This window comes from Eubalaena glacialis, chromosome 14, assembly GCF_028564815.1.
Source record: "Eubalaena glacialis isolate mEubGla1 chromosome 14, mEubGla1.1.hap2.+ XY, whole genome shotgun sequence".
NCBI lineage: Eukaryota > Metazoa > Chordata > Mammalia > Artiodactyla > Balaenidae > Eubalaena > Eubalaena glacialis.
This window is the reverse complement of record NC_083729.1, coordinates 53601358-53621481: the sequence shown is the minus strand read 5'-3', so window position 1 is coordinate 53621481 and position 20124 is coordinate 53601358. Positions and strand designations below refer to the sequence as shown.

General features: G+C 42.8%; 1 long non-coding RNA gene across 1 annotated transcript in view; it reads right to left on the bottom strand.

Moving 5' to 3' along the window:
* Positions 1 to 19742, bottom strand: part of LOC133105375 (uncharacterized) — a 28031-nt gene extending 8289 nt beyond the window's left edge. Inside the window, exon 1 of the long non-coding RNA XR_009703843.1 lies at positions 19652 to 19742. This is a non-coding gene — a long non-coding RNA (uncharacterized LOC133105375). The remainder of the gene's footprint in view (positions 1 to 19651) is intronic.
* Between the last annotated feature and the right edge of the window lie 382 nt (positions 19743 to 20124).

Genomic DNA, 20124 nt, shown 5'->3' with positions numbered 1-20124 from the left:
AATGCATACAGCTTTAGGGGTCTAGTGACATTCTAGGCCCTCACCCCTTGGTTTCCTCTCCTGTCCTATAACCTGTCTTATCCACTAAGTATTGCAAATACTCTGATCCACATGCTGAAGGGCCTGAGATTGATGCTGTGAAGAAAAGAGCTTGTGGGCTACAATTTACAAAGTCTTGCCTGGCAAAGTCTCTTTAGGGACAGACTGAACCAGAATTGGAAGGCCCTGGGGCTGACTTTGTTAGTGATGACAAAGGTCAAATGTATTTCTTGGTCTGTTTTTATTAGGATGGTCAGAGAGGAGCTGATGAATAGACTTGGTCTTTACTTAAAGCAGCGCTGCTATTCCATACATTGTTTCTGAACCTTGAAAAGTATGACCTATTGCATAGTTCATTCCAAGATGTGAAGATACACAGGGCTTGATCCTGAAATCTAATAAAGGTAATATACAAACAGAGAATACTATAGGCCATGTATTCACAATGGGGTGACAGCTCCATGCATTCCAATGGAGCAATTTGGTTCTTGAAGGGGCTACAGAATCTTACTCTTTTTTATGTAGGAAGTGCAGATATACAAACAGTACAAATACAGATAGATAGTGTATCTGTGGAATTAAAATTACATGGGGGACAACTAAGGAAAAAAATTCTTATTAGGGGGACAATAGTGATAAAAAGAGTAAGAAGCACGGTCTAGGGAATCTTCACCTATAGATCGAAGCCACCCACAAATCTCACATTAAAATATACATAAATTTCATTAATATTTATTTATGGCCAAAGAGGCTTTATCCTAAGAATGACTGAAGGGTTTGACACAAAGGCAACTATTATTAATAATAACAATAAAATATCATCCAATTCACTGGATTAAATAATGAAAATGTGATGATTTCAGCAGATGCTGAAACAGCACTTGATAAAATTCAATAGTCACTTTTCATTTTAAAAAAGAGGAATAGAAATATATTACAATAACATAATACGGAGCTATTTAAAACAGAGCTGGTTTTATCTTTAATGCAAAGCAGACATTGTTATTAAAAATAGTAGCAAAACAGGAAGCCCTGTGAGTCCCACCTTCACCCCAGCCACCGAAAATGATCGTGTGGCCACTGTAGCCATGCGGAGGCTTTATGTGAATTAATAAAACAGTTGAGTAAAGTGGATGAATATAAGATGCAGTGTATATTCAAAACACAGCTTAATTCCTTTGAACTGATTAGAAATATTAATTAAAAATGAGATCCTATTCACAATAATAACAAAGAAGAAAATACCGAATTTAGAATTTCAGTCATATTCAGTATGATCTAATTCATGTTTTCAAAAATCATGTATGTTTCATGTGTTTATAAATGTATGTAAATGAATAACAGAGAGAGGTCTGAAGTCTGAGACAAGTGCTTTTCCCAAGAGAGGGGAAGAGGATGGAGAGAGTAAGGAGGGGCTTTCTTCTTCCTTTGAATTTCTTCCATTGATAATGTATTAACACAGAACTTTTATCATCTTAAAACTTTACAAAACAGCATTTATGACCTCATTTTGTCAAATTACAGAAACATTTATGTACACTTAGAAAATGTCTCAAAAGATGATTACACAAATTTATAGTAGTTATGTATAGATGGTGGGATTTTAGGTGATTTTCACTGTGATTTTTCTTTTTAGTATTGTTTAATATTTTACAATGAGCATGTGCTATTTTTGTAATAAAAAGTCATGAAGACATCTTCATTTTGAAAGCAAACAAAGAGAATCTAAGGAGTGCTATTCATGACATAAACAAGGACACTTTTAAAACTAAGATAGCAGAAGAATATAAACAAATGGAAAAATAGATCATGTTCCTATTTACAATTTATAGTATATTCAGATATAAATATAATACAAATAAATCTTCCCAAGCTATAAATAGATTCTATTATCAATTAGCATTTCAAGACCAGAAGCTTCCTGTAAAATATTTATTCCACTCTCCTCTTATGAAGCTAAATGAACAAAGCAAAAGAAATGAAAAATAGAGGGAGGAGGCCTCTGTTTTCAATGAGACAAGGAAGGACCAAACCTGTCAATGAAAAACCATGAGTAAACCTGCTGATTACTGTGGGATCAGAACCGGAATAGGGAAGAGAGATGCCAGGTGCCTCCTTGGACCCGCGGTAGGACCCATATCTTTCCAAAGGTCCATGGTGGAAGGTTGGCTGATGACATCTTTATTCCATCTTTAAGATGTGGTAGCACAGGCTGCCTCCAGAGACTGGGGAATGTCCTGTAGAGAGTGGGATTCATCCTGCAGAGTGGCAGGGGAGGTAGGGCTGCAGGAATCACCTTGCTGACCTTGCCTCCAGAGAGAGAGACATGTGACAACAGTGCATGGGGTGATGCAAGGGGATGGCGCAAGTGAGGCAGAGACCACTGGATTGCACCACAGGAAGCTTATGAGTCTAAGTCACATGGCTTTCCAGAACACTAAAAGCTAAGAGGAGATGGTCCCCAAAGAAAAGGAAATAACTGAAAGGGTGTGTGAGACAATAAGACCTGTTAAAGTTGAAGGACTTTAATTCCCCCACCAACTTCTCTACTTGTCATACTATTATTCAGCCAGTAGTAGACCTCATTCAATGACAAGTAATAATCAAAAAGAAACCACAATGGGATTTACACATAGAAATTGTAGAGAAAGGGAATGTACACAAAAGCTGCTTAAAAAATAAATATCACAAGAAGAATTACCCAAGGAAACAGAAAAGATGTTCAGATAAATTTTCTATATTCTCAAAGAAATTTCAGATAACACTATCTTTCTAGAAAAAGACCCTAAAGAAAAGACGTAAGAATTCAAAGAAGTGATTTTAAAAATTAAAGAAAAAGATAAAAAGCAAGCTAGTATATTCAGGATAAAAATGGAAGAGTAAACCTTGATAAAGATGGAATCTATATTAGATGCAAAAGAAAATAGGATACAAATAACTGACTGTAGTTTGAACTATAGTGGAAAGAATCTGGGAAATCACACAAAATGAACAGCAACAACGAAACCAAGATTTGTTAATGTTTCTAGAGAAAACTGCCATTGTTATAGAAGACCAATGGGATCCTTGGCATTTCTGAAGGAGCATATGCGTTTCTGAAGAAGGAGAATACAAGGAATTAAATATAAATTATTTTCAAAAATAAAATTGAAGAGAACTTTCTTAAAACAAAGATGACTTGAACCTACAAATCACAAAGGGCATATACATTCCAAGAAAAATTGATATAGACTCTTCAACGTCAGAATATATCCTACTGAAGTTATAAAACATCAAGGATAAAGAAAATCTCACATGGATAGTCAGATAGTTAATAAACCATATAAAGAGAGAAAAATCATGTTTCTTCAGGCTTCTTCCCAATGCCAAAAGACAGAGGACCAACATCTAAAAAGGTCTGAAGGAAAGTAAATTCAAGGGTTGTGTACATGCCAAGTTATCCTTCAAGTATAAAGACAAACATTCTCAGGCATGCAAAACCTTAGGGAATAAAGCATCCAGGAGCCTTATCAAAAAACAACTTTTGAATGACATCTATCCAACCAAGGAAGGAGTCAAAATAAATTCTAGAATAGAGAACCTAGGTGCATTAGTTTCCTAGGGCTGCCATAACAAAGCACCACAAATTGGATGGCTTAGAAAAATATTGTCTCACAGTTCTGGAGTCTAGAATTCTGAAATCAAGGTGAGGGCAAGTCCATGCTCCCTCTGAAGGAGCTAAGGAAGGATCCTTCCTTGCCTCTTCCAGCTTTTGTAGCCCCAGACGTTCTTTGGTTTGTGGCAGCATAACTCCAATCTTCACATGGTGGTCTCCCTATGTCTCTTTATATGGTCTTCCCTCTGTGCATATCTGTGTCCAAATTTCCCCTTTTATAGGAACACCAGTCATACTGGATTAGGGCCCACTCTAATAACGTCATTTTAACTTGATCACCCTTGTAAACACTATTTTCAAATAAGGCCATGCTGAGGTACTTGGGAATTAGGACTCCAACATACCTTTTTTGGGGAGAATACAATTGAACTTGTAACACTGAGGTAACATGAAGGGGTGAGCACTGAGTTCATTAAATACAGAGCTAAAACTAAACAACAGCAAGAAGTACAGTCAGAGAACAAAATGAAGTGAGATAAACAGTAACAGTGGAATATAATAAAAGTCAAGAGACAAGAGTTGGGCATGGGATAAAATGTAAGAGTGGGTAATTCCTCATCATTCACAGCAGAAGATCAATAGATATTACTTAAAATTGAAAATTGTCTTTTTTTTTTAAAGCATAGCAAATTCAATCTTCTAATGTTTTTCATTCTTTTTTGTAATTCTAAAAGACTCTTTTAAGAACTTGTGGTGAAGAAACAACCAATTTAGTCATTTCTAAGTTTTGCTTCAATTCTTCTAACATTATATTCAAGTAAAACAATATTAATTTTTTTTTCATCTAAAATGGTGTGCAGAGTATAATCCTATTTTTATAAAATTTTTTCAGTCATTCTATCTATTTATTCACATACCAATAGAGCCTCTAATGATGCTTTATAAATGTTGGGAATGGTTGTCTCTGGGCAGTAGGATTCATAGTGAGTTGGTTTTTTTACTTTTTTTACTGTACTTTTCTATATTACTTGAATTTTTATAATAAATATGTTATTTTAAACAAAAACAATAAAATCATTGTTTCACGTTATTTTCCAAAAAACTTTCTCGGTGGGCATTAGGGGTGGGGCTCCACTTCAGGTCCCAGGAGGTGGTGGGTCCAGAAGGCAGGAGATAGGATCTCAGGGTCCTGTGACAGCCGACACAAGGTGACCGGGTTGTTAGGAGGCCCTTTCCCAACTGGGGGTCTGTTTTCGCAGCCACTGTGGCAGAAAACTCCTCAACAGCAAATGGCACTACAGGCATTAAGGACTTTCCACAGTCAGTCCCCAAAGAAGCCACATGGCTTTAAGTTCAGCAAAGTGAGTCAGGCCTGCCTTCTAATTTTTGACAAAGTCCAACATTTGCTTTATTGTGACATCAAAGAAGCCAACGCTCCCAGAAATCAACCTGGAGGCTCGCTCTGTTCTTCTGGACCCCCAAGCAAGAGAACTGCCCCTGTGACTGTCCTGCGCTCACAGCTGTGTGACCAAGTTCCCCACTCCATCCTCCAAGCTGGACTTTTTTGACAGGAAGGGCATCTGGGAGCATAACAGTCATCATCATTTTCATATTTTATTGTTCCTCTCCTTATACCTGGTTGTCACCAAATGTTCGACAGGAAAATTTTCTTTGATTACTTCTCTTCTTGTATTTTAATGGAGGTGGTGGAGCTTTCTGTGGATACAGCAGGCAGTCAGCTGAGGTTTTGTGAGGCTGAGCACATCACAAAAAAGTTGTGGGCTTCCAGCCTTACTTCCTGCAAGTTGGTGCTGGCCCTCACATTCGATCTTTCTAGCCTGCATAACACAGCTGGTGTCCCAACAGGAGACACCAGCTCGGGGGCAGCAGTGGGTGCAGGAACAAGCTTGGGAGCAGCGGCAGGGCAGTCTCCAGTAGGAACAGGGTCCCGACCTAGGCCAGCGAGTCCTGTGGGGCCTGAGGCCCTAGGAGTGTTACCTAAACCTGAACGCAGGCCGAGGGTGTGGCCCGGAGGACCTGCAGACTGGGCTCTGCCAAAGGGCTGGGGATCACATGCAACCGGTGTCTCCAAGGGACAGAACCAATGGACAGGTTGTCATAGTAACACAGTCATAGAGGGAGGGATAGGCCTTCAGGGAACACAGAGAAACACAGCAAGAGTCTGAGGGCAGCCCCTACCAGCCGTCTGGGGAAACTTCTTAGAAAATGTTGTCTGTACTCAATTTCTAAAACCAGAAAGATTATAACATTATTGATATTTGTTAAAACACACAGAAAATCAATGTATTTGAAATAAAATAATACTACAAGTCCCATGTTCTCTGTGTTCTGAATCTAAGTCCTAGGATTGTCTGTTGCAATTTGTTCATCTCCTCTTTGCTCTCTAGATCATCTAAGACCGGTGCTGATTATTCAGAGAGGCCGAGTGTCTCAGAGCTTATTGCATTTAGACAAGGCAGCAGAGACCACCTTATCTCCCTCCCTGACCTCTGGATTACTTGCAGCTCCCTCACCACATTTTACCCTTTAGTTCTTTGATTCCTGATCAGCTTCTTGTGTGTCACTGTGCCTGGCAAGACTTTTTTCTTCTGATAGTTCTAATTTGGGCGGATGGCTTTTGCTCACTTAGCTGCATCTTCTCCATACCAAAGTTTATATCTCTAGAGAGCTCCCTCAGTTTATTAAAGATATGATTTTATTCATTCAGCGAAAGTAGGTTATGAACAAACAGCAAAGTGAATATGGTCCTTTCGCCACAGCCTTCCAACTGCCTCTTACACTCCTGCCCACGATAGTGTTGAAAGAAGTCTGCCTCATCTGGTTTCAAATCTTGGGTGACTCTGTTTAGCCATATTCATGTGAGCCACTTCCTCAGCTCATTCACTCCTCAGCCTGCTCGAATTGGCTTCTGTCTCCTCTATGCCACTGATATATGCTCTTTCCAAGACCATCAGTGAACCTTACTCATGCTAAATACAATTGACATGCTTCAACTGTCACTTCCCTAATCCATCCTCTCACATTTGAAACTACTTTCTCTCCATCTTTAAACTCCCTTGGCCATTGATTTCTCTCACATCCTTCTGTCTCTTGGTTCTTCTCACCAGCTTCCCGACCATTCCTCCCACACTTCAATGGGCTTCTCTTCCTCCTCTACCCATAAGCTTTCAGGGTTCCATTCTCCGCGAGCAGGCTCTTTTATCCTCGTGTTTTAACTACCAAAAATCTCCCAACCCAGATCTCTCCAAAATTCCAGTCGCATATATCCAACCCCTATAGGATGTCTTAATTTGCCCCAAATTAACACACCATGGTGCCCCCAAAGCTCTCTCTCTCTCTTCCCGGGTTACATTTCCTGCATCGCATTACATACATTTCTGCAGCCCAGAGAAATGTGCCCATGAATAGAACTGAAAACCATTCTGGGTCCCTAAAGCAGAAGTAACTCAGAGCCGCAATTACTGTTTGATCAGAAATCATGGCCTCCAGGGATTCAGGAGGTACTGACCTCAGAGAGGAAGTTTCATTGCTCTTCCTCCTGTGTCTGTGTTCCCTTTGACATCTTTATCTTCCCAAGTAGAAAATGGAGAGGAATAACTCTGCTTCTCCTTTGCACCAGTGATGTCAGCCTGGAGATGGGTATATGTGAAAACATGGTCTGGGGGCCTCAAGTGGATGAAAAGTGAGCTCAATAGGATTTCCCCCAAAGCGCCAATGTTTCCCGAGAATACAAACCAGGCCAACTCATTTAGCTCTGAACTCTGGAGCTTTAATCTTTCAAGAACATACTTCCTTCCTGTATTTCTAGTAATTACTGTTTGACTTTTCTGGAAATCCCACGAGTTACCCTCTCTCTTCCAAAAGAATTGAATCACAAAAATAGAACCATGAGAAAAGTGAGTTTGACCCCTTTGCTCTTTGAAATGTGCTGGGTGGAAAGAGCCTGGGGGAATCGGGTGGGGGCGAGGGGTAGAGGTGAGGGGCGGGGAGAGTTCTTCTTTAACTGATTCTTCTATCTCAAGGAAAAATAAACTGAGGGAAAGAATTTTTTAAAAATGCTTTAAATTAGTCATCCACAGGAAAAGGATTCTGTGGGAAACAATTTATACTTGGACTCTTCTAGTTTTAGAGAAGGCATTTTTAACCTGAGATCCATGAATGGGCTTTATCAGAATATACGATCCTCGAGAAACTGTGAGCTACATGTTTTTGTGTCTGTGCATTTTTCTAAGAGGGTTCATAGCTCTTATGAGATTCTCAAAGGGGTTCCTGATACCTCACCAAAGGTTAAGAACTGCTTACTTAGAGGTTAACTTAGTTGCATTGGTTATCTATTGGTGTATAACAAATTACCCCAAAACTTAGCAGTGTTAATACAGCTGACATTTATTATCTCACAGGTTGAATGGGTAAGGAATTGAGCAGTGGTTTAGCCAAGTGACTTGGCTCAGGGTCTCTTGTGACATTGCAGTCAAGAAGTCAGTTGGGGTTGCTATCATCTGAAGGCTCGACTAGGGCTGGAGAATCTGCTTCCAAGATGGTTTGCTCACGTGGCTGTTGGCAGAAGGCCTCAGCTCCTTGTTGGCTGTTGGCAGGAGGCCTCATTCCTTGCTACATGGACCTCTCCACTGGGCTGCTTGAGTGAGTATCCTCACAACATGGCAGCTGGCTTCGCCCAGAGTGAGTGACCAGGATAGAAAGCAAGGAGGAAGCCACAGTGCCTTTTATAACCTAGTCTCAGGAGTCAAACATTGTCACTCCTGCCACATGCTATCCTATAAGCAAGCCAGCCCACACTCAAGGGGAGGTAATTTGGCTTCACTTCTTGAAGGGAGAAGTATCAAAGAATTTGTGAATATATGTTTGAACTACCAAAATAGCTAAGAGGCCTTACTTGATAGTCTTGCTGAGAAGCAAATCCGCGCCCCCCCGTACAACCCTTCCCCTTCTTCTACCAGATCATTTTGCAGTGCTTGGGACTCCCCTCAGTTAGGGCTCCCCCATGACCTTGGACAAATTACTAAACTTTATGGTGTTGCAATTTTTTCATTGGTTACTGGGGATAATAATAGTACCTACTTCATAGTGAAATGCTAGATTAATAGATGTTAAAAAATGTTAGTTACAATAATGGTGCCCCCCACTCAAATCTAGAGCTTTCCATTTCCATTACATAGAACTGTACACTTATGGATTATCAGTCTTCCAGATGGGGTAAGAAGTGATTGTCTTCTGAGAATTTATTTGTAGAGCAGGTGCTATAAGGCAGGGAGATACAAAAGAAGCTAAAATTAGACCCTGTCCTTGATAGGTCTAAAATGAAGTTGGGGAGAAAAGATATCTATACATGAAGCAGAGGAATGCTTTGGAAATCCATTGACACTCATCTCTGTTGAGAACAGGGGAGAGTCCCTGTTTTGAGTGTAATTTTGAAGGTTAATATTCAGGCCAGAGGGACTTCCCTGGTGGTCCAGTGGATAAGACTCTGTAGTCCCAATGCAGGGGGCCTAGGTTCTAGATGCTGCATGCCACAACTAAGAGTTCGCATGTCACAAATAAGAAGCTCGCATGCCACAATTGAGACCCAACGCAGCCAAAATCAATCAATAAATATTTTTTTAAATGATTTAAAAAAAAAAGATTCATGCCAGGGAATGAGTAAAACTTTAAGGAGCAATGGATGCTGAAGTTTGAAGGGGGACCACAGAAAGCTTTTTAGGGACCATAGCAGGCAAAAATAAAGGGGACAAGAGAAAGATTTATGAAATCAAGATTTCACAAAGAAAGGAATGGACTTAAAGAAAAAGGAAAACCACAGGGGTTTCTCCGAGGGAAGAACTGGTTTGTGCTGTGGTAATCTCTGAAGGAGAGCTTTATTATATTTATCAATCTATTTATTGAAACAGAAAGATATCCTGTTAATCTTTTAAGGGCAAGGAACATGTCTGTAAGTTTCTGTAACCTAGCACAGTGTGGAGGATACTTCCCAAAAATACACACACTGAAAAACTACTTCTTTGACTAATTCAGAATTTAGATTAAAATGTTTGCTGGCGAGCATTCCACTGGGCTGGTTCTCTGCAGCCCAGCTTTTCTGTGTGTTTCTTATTGTGGGAGGGGCCAGACTTACAGGAGCTGCCTGATTCTACTGGGCACGTGCACATTTTCGGACCTCACAAGCAACCTCCAAGGCTGGAGGAGGGAAGAGAAGAGAGGGGTCTCGAGTCTAGTCTCAAAGGCCCATCTGCAGTGTGGAGGGCCCGGGAAGCGAGGATGACGGCGTGCAGACTCCTGAGGCCTGCAGTTACCACCTCACATGGCTATGGTCTGGCTTCTCCATTTTCTTGTGGTTGGGAACTGGCCTAAGATCATTTTCGTCTATAAGTAGCCCAAACAGTTTGAAGTGGGTGAGAGTCAGCTGCTTACTCACCACCCGGCTATTAAGTTATAATGAAAGTAAATCTCAGACCAAAATGTTCCCCCTATATAGACATTTTTTTTTTTGGCCATGCCATGTAGCACGCGGGATCTTATTTCCCCGACCAGGGATCGAACCCACACACCCTGCAGTGGAAGCATGGAGTCTTAACCACTGGACCGCCAGGGAAGTCCCCCCTATATAGACATTTTGTTAAAATTAGTTATCTATTTTGTACATATTAGTGCATATTTGTCAATCCCAATCTCCCAATTCATCCCACCACCACCACCCACCCCCGCTTTCCCCCTTTGGTGTCCATATGTTTGTTCTCCACATCTGTGTCTCTATTTCTTCCCTGCAAACTGGTTCAGCTGTAACATTTTTCTAGATTCCACATACATGCGTTAATAGACGATATTTGTTTTTCTCTTTCTGACTTACTTCACTCTGTATGACAGTCTCTAGGTCCATCCACGTATATAGACATTTTTTAAACAAATATTAATGAGCAATTAGGCACAGAACACTTCATGCAACTGGCTCCATAGGTTCCATGCAGTCCCAGCTCTTGTCCTTTTAAGGGATCCAACCACTACCTGGCATGAACAGTCCACTGGAGGCATAACCAACAACATTTCAGAGGCAGGATTTCATTATCCTTGTGGTAGCAGAATCAGACAACCAGAACCCTCCCAAAGCTACGTCTGAAGACAGGAGTGGCTCAGGATCAAGTGTCTGGCACCATCCTCACAGGTTCATGCTAAAGGTCTTGCTAGGCTCTGATACTCTGTCCAAACAAACACGAGGAGTGCCTCTACAATATTTTAGCCTATTCACATACTTGACTACCTTTAACTTTGTCAGTGAGAGCCCTTTTCTATCATTCCTCATGCTAATTACCAAGCCACTAATTCCATCACATAAAGTCCGTTTAGGATATTCATTGTGCTGATCAGCAGTGTCTGCTGTGGATCAAAATATAAATTAATTTATATTAATTTCTTTCTGATACAATGCTAGCTGATGCCCTGGGGTGTAGACTGCTCCTAGAATTGAAGCTTAATCTAACTAGCAAGTACCCAGCATTACACCATCTATGCTGCAGTATTTTCAAGTAAATTACTGACATCAAGACACTTGCTTTGACCTGGGAGAAAAAAACAATCATTTTCATAAGTTTCAGTAAAAAGCTAGTCAATACCAGGACCATCAGTCCCAGGTTCTATGACTACTTCATCAGTTGTAACTTCTGTCTGGAAAGAAGATGATGAATATGAGATATGACTGAAGTCTGTGAGATTGTATTGGGGACTCCAAATTCCTAAGCATTATGATACAGGGAGATACTTGTTATTTCAAAGAGGTTATTTTAGTGCAAGTAGAAGGAAATATTATTTCATGATTCTTATGAAAGTGGTTACTCCCAAAGGTAGTTCAGGTTGTAAACAAATAATTTATTCTGGGCTAAATCAAAGGTCTTAGAGTGGCAGCCCACAAAAATGTTTTATTTGTTCTGAGCAATATTGTAAAAGTATTGAATTTGATAGCCAGTACATAAAAATTAGTTGCCATTCCCATAAAAATCTAGATTTCCAGGTTTTCTTGGGGAAAAAAAAAATCTGGCAACACTTGATCTGCATTCCCTGCTGACATCAGGAAGCTGGAATCGAGGACCCACGTAACAGGCATTTTCTCTCCAGCTTGCTACAGTCCTCACTGTGCCCTAATAGTTCCCAACACTATTTGCCACTTATACTCTCACCTGCACTGCCATGTTTCTTATCATAGAGTTAAAAGAAACGTGAACTATTTCTTATACCCTGAGCAGCATTTTAGCATCATAGTTAAGAATATGGGCCCTAAAGGCAGACGGCCCTAGGGTTCTTTTGAATCTTGGTTCTTTTACTTTCCAGTTATGTGACTTTGGGCAAGCTGCTTAACTTTTCCAAGCCTAAGATTTCCTTATCTGTAAGATGAGCGTAATTCTGGAATCTACTTCATAGGGTTGGGAGGATTAAACCGCTTAGGGCAGCCTCAAATAAGTGCCTCTGAGAGGGCTACACATCCTACCCAGCCTACTTTAATCTTTTATGTCACCCACCTGGCCCCCTGCAGGCGTTGAGTTCGTAACCTCTGGTTTGAATAAATATGTGTGCATCATTTCATAATGAATTATGTTAATAATTCAGAGCATGTCCGGAAGATTCTCTTCACCTTTGAAAATCATTTTATGGAGCACCCCTTAACGATCTGCACCAGCTGAGCCTTGAAACTAAGTAATAGACCAGGATACTGAGGGGATTGTGGAACTTAATTTCTGCTCAAATGCTGCCTTGGAGTAAGATGATATCCCTGCCTCAATAGACAGAATGTCTTCATGAAAAGCAAACCACAAAGTGGGAGGAGATATTTACAACATATGTTGCTGCAGAGGATTTAGTATCCAAAATAATAATAAAGAATTTCTACATACTAATACTAAAAAGCTCTATAGAAAAATGGGCAAAAAGATGAACAGGCAATTCACAGAGGAAGAAACAGGGACGATCTATAAACATAGGAAAAGATACTCAATTCCATAAGAATCTAGAAAATAAATGTTAAAACCAGAAATAAAATATCATTTTATACCCATCACATCAGCAAAAATTTTACAGTCTACCAATACTACCATCACTACCAAGTCTATGCATTGCCAGTTGAGTATAGATTGGCCTGGCCTTTTTGAAGAGCATTTGGAACTCTCTGGAAAATCCGTTTATCTAAGATCCCAGGGGTTTCACTCCTAGGAATCAACCCTAGAGAAACCCTTGCAGAGGCGCACCAAAAGGCAGGCACAAAAATGTTTACAGGGCTTCCCTGGTGGTGCTGTGGTTCAGAATCTGACTGCCAATGCAGGAGACACGGGTTTGAGCCCTGGTCTGGGAAGATCCCACATGCCACGGAGCAACTAAGCCTGTGCGCCACAACTACTGAGCCTGCGCTCTATAGTCCTCAAGCCACAACTACTGAGCCCACACACCACAACTACCAAAGCCCACGTGCCCTAGAGCCCGTGCTCCACAACAAGAGAAGCCACCGCAATGAGAAGCCTGCGCACCACAACGAAGAGTAGCCCCCGCTCACCGCAACTAAAGAAAGTCTGGGGCTTCCCTGGTGGCGCAGTGGTTGGGAATCTGCCTGCCAATGCAGGGGACACGGGTTCGAGCCTTGGTCCGGGAAGATCCCACATGCCGCGGAGCAACTAGGCCCGTGAGCCACAACTACTGAGCCTGCGCGTCTGGAGTGTGTGCTCCGCAACGGGAGAGGCCGCGACAGTGAGAGGCCCGCGCACCGTGATTAAGAGTGGCCCCCGCTCTCCGCAACTGGAGAAAGCCCTCGCACAGAAACAAAGACCCAACACAGCCAAAAATAAATAAATAAATAAATAAATAAATTTATTAAAAAAGAAAGTCTGCGTAGCAACGAAGACCCAACGCAGCCAAAAATAAATAAATAAATAAATATTAAAAAAAAATGTTTACAGTCCCATTGTTTGCAATAGCCAAAATTGATAACAACTTAAATGTTTATCAGCAAAATAAATTATGACATATTTATACAATAGGATAATATGCAGTCACTACATCCATCAACAAAAATGATTCTCAAAACGTGTTAGATACAAAAAGTAAGTTGCATAAGAATACACACATTATGATGTCATGTATATGAAACAGCATGCAAACCAGTACTACATAGTGGTTGGGGACACAGGTATAAAAATGTATGGGGGAAAAAAAAAAAAAAATGTATGGGAATAGGGACTTCCCTGGTGGCGCAGTGGTTAAGAATCCGCCTGCCAATGCAGGGGCACGGGTTCAAGCCCTGGTCCGGGAAGATCCCACATACCACGGAGCCACTAAGCCCGTGCGCCACAACTACTGAAGCCCTTGCGCCTATAGCCCATGCTCCGCAACAAGAGAAGCCACAGCAATGAGAAGCCCGTGCACCGCAACGAAGAGTAGCTCCCGCTCACCGCAACTAGAGGAAGCCCCCGCACAGCAACGAAGACCCAACACAGCCAAAAGTAAATAAATAAATAAATTTTTTAAAAATGTATGGGAATAATAAATACCAAATTTAGGATATTGATTACCTCTGGAAGGAAGAGAGGGAAATGAGATCCGGGGTGGGTCTGCAAGGGGCTTCAGCTGTATGAGAACTGCTTGATTTCTTGAGTCAGGTGAGTATATCTGGCTGTGTGTTGAATTCATCTTTGTACTTTTTGTATATATTAAATATTATAAAACAAATTTTTAAATAAATGACATTTCTTAATTTCTATAGTGCAGTTTTCCTTTTTTATTTCAGAATTAATTAAAACTTTTTCCAGGCTGTATTAGTTTCCTGTTGCTGTTTTAACAAATCACTAGAAATTTAGTGGCACACGCATTCATTATTTTACTGCTCTGGCCCCTTCCTCCATCTTCAAGGCCAGCAGCATAGCCTCTTCAGATCTCTTTCTGGACTCTGTCTCTGTTACCACATGTCTGAATCTGACTCTCTTGCTCCCTTTTTAAGGACCCTTGTATTACACTGGTCCACTCAGATAATCCAGGTTAATCCTCCCATTACAAGTGCCTTAACTTGATCACATCTGTAAAATCCCTTTTGCCATGTACAGTGACTTATTCACAGGTTTGGGAATTAGAACACAAACATCTCTGGGGACATTTTCTGTCCGCCACACGGGCCTTAAACATTTTATAGGCTCTAGTGCAGGGCCTATTGTGCCCAGTGGAAAGCCCCTGGCCTGCTCAGTGTCTAAATATCTGAATCGGTTTCCTTGCCCTAGTAGAGACCCAGATAGCCACAAAGCAATTAAAGGTAAGCCCCCAAGGCAGGGAATCACAGAGGCTGGAAATTCCCAAGCTGGAGAATGAATGGGTCCAGAACTACCTTCCTAGGAGCAGCCCGAGTGATCACCTTAAAACATAAACTTGATCATGTCCTTCTCCTGTGCGAAACCCCATCATGGCTTCCCCTCGGCTTTAGAATAAGGAACTAAGCCCTTAAAGTTGGGTCCCACACAAAGGTTTCTCAACCTCAGCACTACTGACATTTGGGGCTGGGTCATTCTTTGTTGCCGGGCCGGGCGTCCTGTGCATTGTGGTTTGTTTAGCAGCATCCGGGGCCTCCACCCACTAGATGCTAGTGGCTCCCCCACCCCGGGCCCCGCCACACACACTTGTGACAAGCAAGTTGTGACAACCGTGTTAAATGTCCCTGGGGCACAAAGTCGCCCTGTCCCCCACTCCTGTCCAAAGAGATCCTATAGGATCTGGGCCCTGCCCATCTCCCCACCCTGGTCTCTCTTCTTTAGCCACCTAAAGGGCATCTCCCAGCTGAACACAGCAGGGTCCAGATTTCTGCATACACTGTTCCCTCTTCCTGGATCGCCCCTTCCCACATCTCCTCACCTGGCAAGCTCTGTCTATATGTCTCAGTCTAACCATCTCCTGTTCAGACACCCCTCCATCCCCTTCTCAAATGACTGCTGAGTTCCACAGCAGCCCACCCCATCTCCTGCAAACCCTCTTCACACCTGCCATCATTTGTCTGCCTTCTCCAACAGACTGCCACCTCCAGGAGGGCAGGGCCTGTGACTGTCTTGTCCCACTGACTACAGTGCTTATTGATTAGTGGCCACATGGTCTGTCCCATAATCAGAGGCCCAGGAATCAGACCTTGAAGCCAGATAAACCCTGAAGGAAGATCTGGGATTAATTATCTGCTCTGTGTTGTGCCTGGACTCTGTTGACCCCATTAAAGATTAAACAGTAACTCGGGGTGTGATCTGGAAAAAGCCTTTTCCTAAGGGCAGTGAACTGAGGATTCAGAGGGCTACGCATCAGGAATCCTTTGCCCCAGGAGCTCCTGTTAAATTATGCCCCCCACCCCGTGGAAGGGCCGGCACCGTGAACTGGCACCAGCTGCCAGGACTCTTTGGGAAGAGAGCCAGACAGCGGTCACCTGCAGACGGGGAACAGCCCAGCAGGGAGAAAGCTGTCACTTGTCAGCTCTGGCACAACAGACCTCTGAAAGAACAGCACTCTCAAATAAGAGATATCTAGACCCCAGCCAGGCTCCCTTTGTGCACCCCAACCTGGGGCATGTAAATGCAGGCAAGGCAAAGATCTAACACACCACAGAAAATTGGCCACATCTCGCCAAAGGATCCACGTGATTCAAAACTTGTAACTGAGACTCTAAAACAGAATCCTCTGAACGATGCTGAAGGGACAAAGCCCAACCTCTGGGCAGTAGGTGCCTGAATTTCCCACGACAGGAAAGCTGTCCTTGCCCTTTGCCTGGGTTCAGCCTGCTCTTCCCCCTTCCTCAGTCTCCCAGAGGGAGCCCTACCCCTGGCTGTCAACTATGTCACCAAAGCCATAGTCCTTGTGTTATTCTATACTTAATGTGTTCCTTTAAACATACTTTATGTAAACATACATGCTTTCTCCTTAACAAAAATAGTTATTTTCTGATTATGTAAATAATGTATGCTCATTGTAAAAAAAAAAAAAAAAATGCAAACAACACAAAAAAATATAAGGAAGGCAAAAAACCATGAGATCACCACCATCAACATACCTCTCTTTATCCAAATGCACACATAAATGTGATTTTACATACACAAAGTGAACTTCTTTGCTCAAATACGCGTATCAAAAAGGAAACTTCCTATTAGCATCACTAACAGCAAACTGCCATCACTTGCCAGAATAGAAGGCAACTCCCCTAAAATAAATACAGTGAAAACAAAACAATGTGATTAACTATCTAGTCAGATACCATAGCTCCCAAGGCTGCAAAGACTGAGGTCCAATCTCTAGGAGTTAAAAGAAGGGATTAGCAAGTATTAGACAAGTCAGACCAAAGGGAGACTTTCTCCCAGATACAATTAGAAGGATTGAAAGAGAATTAAAAGAAAAAAAATCTTTCTCTACTCTGTTATCTGTTCCAAGTCTATGCAGTAGCTTAAACTTCTGGGGTGCCCTCAAGACCTCCCACATTCTGTGGAGAAGGCAGGGGCAGAACCCACAAGTACCAGACCCTGCAGGGTTTGCTCAAGGCCTCGTGGAGGGGAAAGGCCCCCTAGGCACCAGCCACTTGCCCCCAGAAGCCTCAGAAAATAGCACTTCAGGGGCATCAGTCCCGGTCCGCCCTTCTCCCCCGACCCAGTCCCGGGCATCCCTCCTTCCCTAGCCCAAGCCTGGGCTGACAGGAGATTCCAGGGCTCCTTTTCCTCCTTCTTCACAAAGATTCTTCTGTCTCGGGAACCAACATTCCTGGGCAGGAGACCCAAAGTCCATGTGTGTCGTTTATCAGGACAAGCCTTCCTGCCACAGTCTGGGTCCCCTGAAGGGAAGGGGACATCGAGCTCAGGGCCCAAATAGGATGAGGCAAGCAAGGCACCCAGGGCGCAAAATTGAAGGAAGCGCTCACTCTCTGCTGCAGACCCTCACGCCCCTGAGAGTGGGCACCTCGCTTATCTCACCCTCTCCTGGGCCCTGGGCACCAGAGCCGAGCCTTGAACCACGCAATATGTGGTGCTGGGACAATTGGGTATCCGTGTGAAAAAGATAAAACCAGAGCCAATCTGATCCTTCCTTACCCTACACCATACCCAAAAATAAATTCAGTGTGCAAAGGCCTAAAGATGAAAAAGAAAATATGAAAACTTTTAGACAACATAGGAGAAATCAAACATAGCTTTATGATTTGAGAGCAAGAAGAATTTCTTAAAGAGATATCAAAGAACAAACCATAAGTTAAAATGTTGATAAATTCAACTATGTTAACGATTATCTGATTGCTTTTCTAAAGTCACCATTAACAAAGTTAAAAGACCAACTACAAGCTGGGAAAATACATGTGCACTGCATGTAACTGACAAAAGATTAGTAACCAGAATCTATGGGTTTTGTTTTTTTTTTTAACAACATAAGAAAAAATAGACAAAAGACTGAACAGCAAACTCACAGAAGAGGGAACATCCAATAAATATACAAAGAGATGTTCAACCCCACTACTAACCAGGGAAATGCAAGTTAAAATTGCAGTGAAATGCCAATTCACACCCATTTGGTTGGCAAAAATGCAGACGTCTGATAATGCCAAGTAATAGTGAGATTATGAGGAAACAAGAACTCAGCCTGCTGGTGGGCATGTGAATTAGGACCATCCTTAGGAAGGCAGTGGTGCCGTCCTGTAAGGGCAAATATGTGTGTGCATAGCCCCTTAACTGGCTTCTTTTGTCCTCTGTTCTTCTGAAACTTGGCATCCTACTTCATCTTTCTAGGGTTCAGCTCTGAACATAACCCTTTCCTCTTGAGATGCCTTCAGTGGTCCCCCATGGCCTACAAACAAGCATCAAATTCTTTAATGACATTTTTGTGATGTAACCAACTCACCCTCCGGTTTATATCCCACTCTGCCCTACGTTCTTAATGCTCCTCCTGTAAAACTAACTGCACAGGCTGAAATATCTCTTAATCCTTAATCATATGAATCATATGAAATGTATAAATATGGGAGAGGTGGAGCTGGGAGATAATCTCATTGAATACCTTTATGTTACAGATGGGAACACTGAGGCCAGGCAGGCTGAATGTCTACCCAAGGCCACCCCGTGAGACAGAGAATCAGAAGAGACCCCAGCTTTTCCGAGTCCCTGATCAGGCGTCTTATTACTGTACATCTCCTCCCGGGCTGACACATCGCAGGCCTGGCTATGGGGGTACGAGGAGCCCAATCCACTTGGCTCCCTCCACATCACCCTACTTGACACAGCCGAGCAGTGACAGCCACCATTTGTCACGAAGTAAAAATATGCCAGAGAGCTGGACAGGCAAGTACTTTCTGTGTTGGCAGCTCGCCGGTCCTGAAGCATTATATCTCTGAACTGAGACGCCCTTGTGTTCCCCTTGTCAGCAGGGAGCAGCCAGATTTCTCTTTTGCTGTAACTGGGTTAGTCTTGTGGGTTTGCCCTCCTCCCAGCTGTCAAAAGAGATTATACAGAAAGGTACTGCTGCATCGACCACAGTTCAGGTGCCGGCTGAGGCTGAAGCAGGAGGAAATTTCCAAACGCATTCATTAATCACCCTAAGTACCCGGTGGCTGCTGGCCGCACTGCTTTCTTCCAGCTGCAATCACTTTTGCTCCAGCCAGAGCTCAGAGGTCTCCCTGTCAGCTGCAGCGCCCTCAGCAGGGGCCTGGGCACAAGCTCAGGAAGGGTGGGGATTGGGGCAGAACCCCAGAAGCCTGTGAGGGTCTGTACTCACCCCGCAAGTATCCCCTGCCTGAGAGGGCGTAACATTAAATAGCAAATTTTAAAACAACAAGACATGAGGGAGACCACAGGCAAAAGAAAAAGGCTCTCCTCCTGCTTTTTGAACAAGGCGCCCTGCATTTTCCTTTTGCACTGGGCGGCCCTGCTCCTAGCCCAGCAGTATCTTAGTCCATTCAAGCTGCTATAACAAAATAGCACACACTGGGCTGCTTAAGAACAATAGAAATTTATATCTCACAGTTCTGGAGGCTGGAAGTCCGAGATCATGGTGCCGGCATGGGCGGGTGAGAGTCACAGACTTCTCATTGCAGCTTCTCCAGGTGAAGAGGGCAGGGAGCTCTCCGGGGCCTCTTGTAACCACTAATCTAACTCACGAGGGCTCCACCCTCAAGATTTAAGCACCTCCCCAAAGCCCCACCCCCTAATACCATCACGTTGGGGGGGTTAGGATTTCAACATACAAATTTGGGGAGACACAAACATTCAGACCATAACAAGCAGTTTCTAAACTCTAACAGGTAGAAGCAGAACATCTGATTCCTCCAAACCCCATCGGTGCCTATACAAGTGGAGCTGCTCTGGTGAGGCCCAGCCCTTAGGCCTCCTGCGTCAGTACCTGGGAGGGGGTCTGTGGAGCCAGGTCTGTGAAGACCTCTGGCAGTCCATACCAGTGATCCTCAAACTTCAGTGGGCAAAAAATCACCTAGAGAA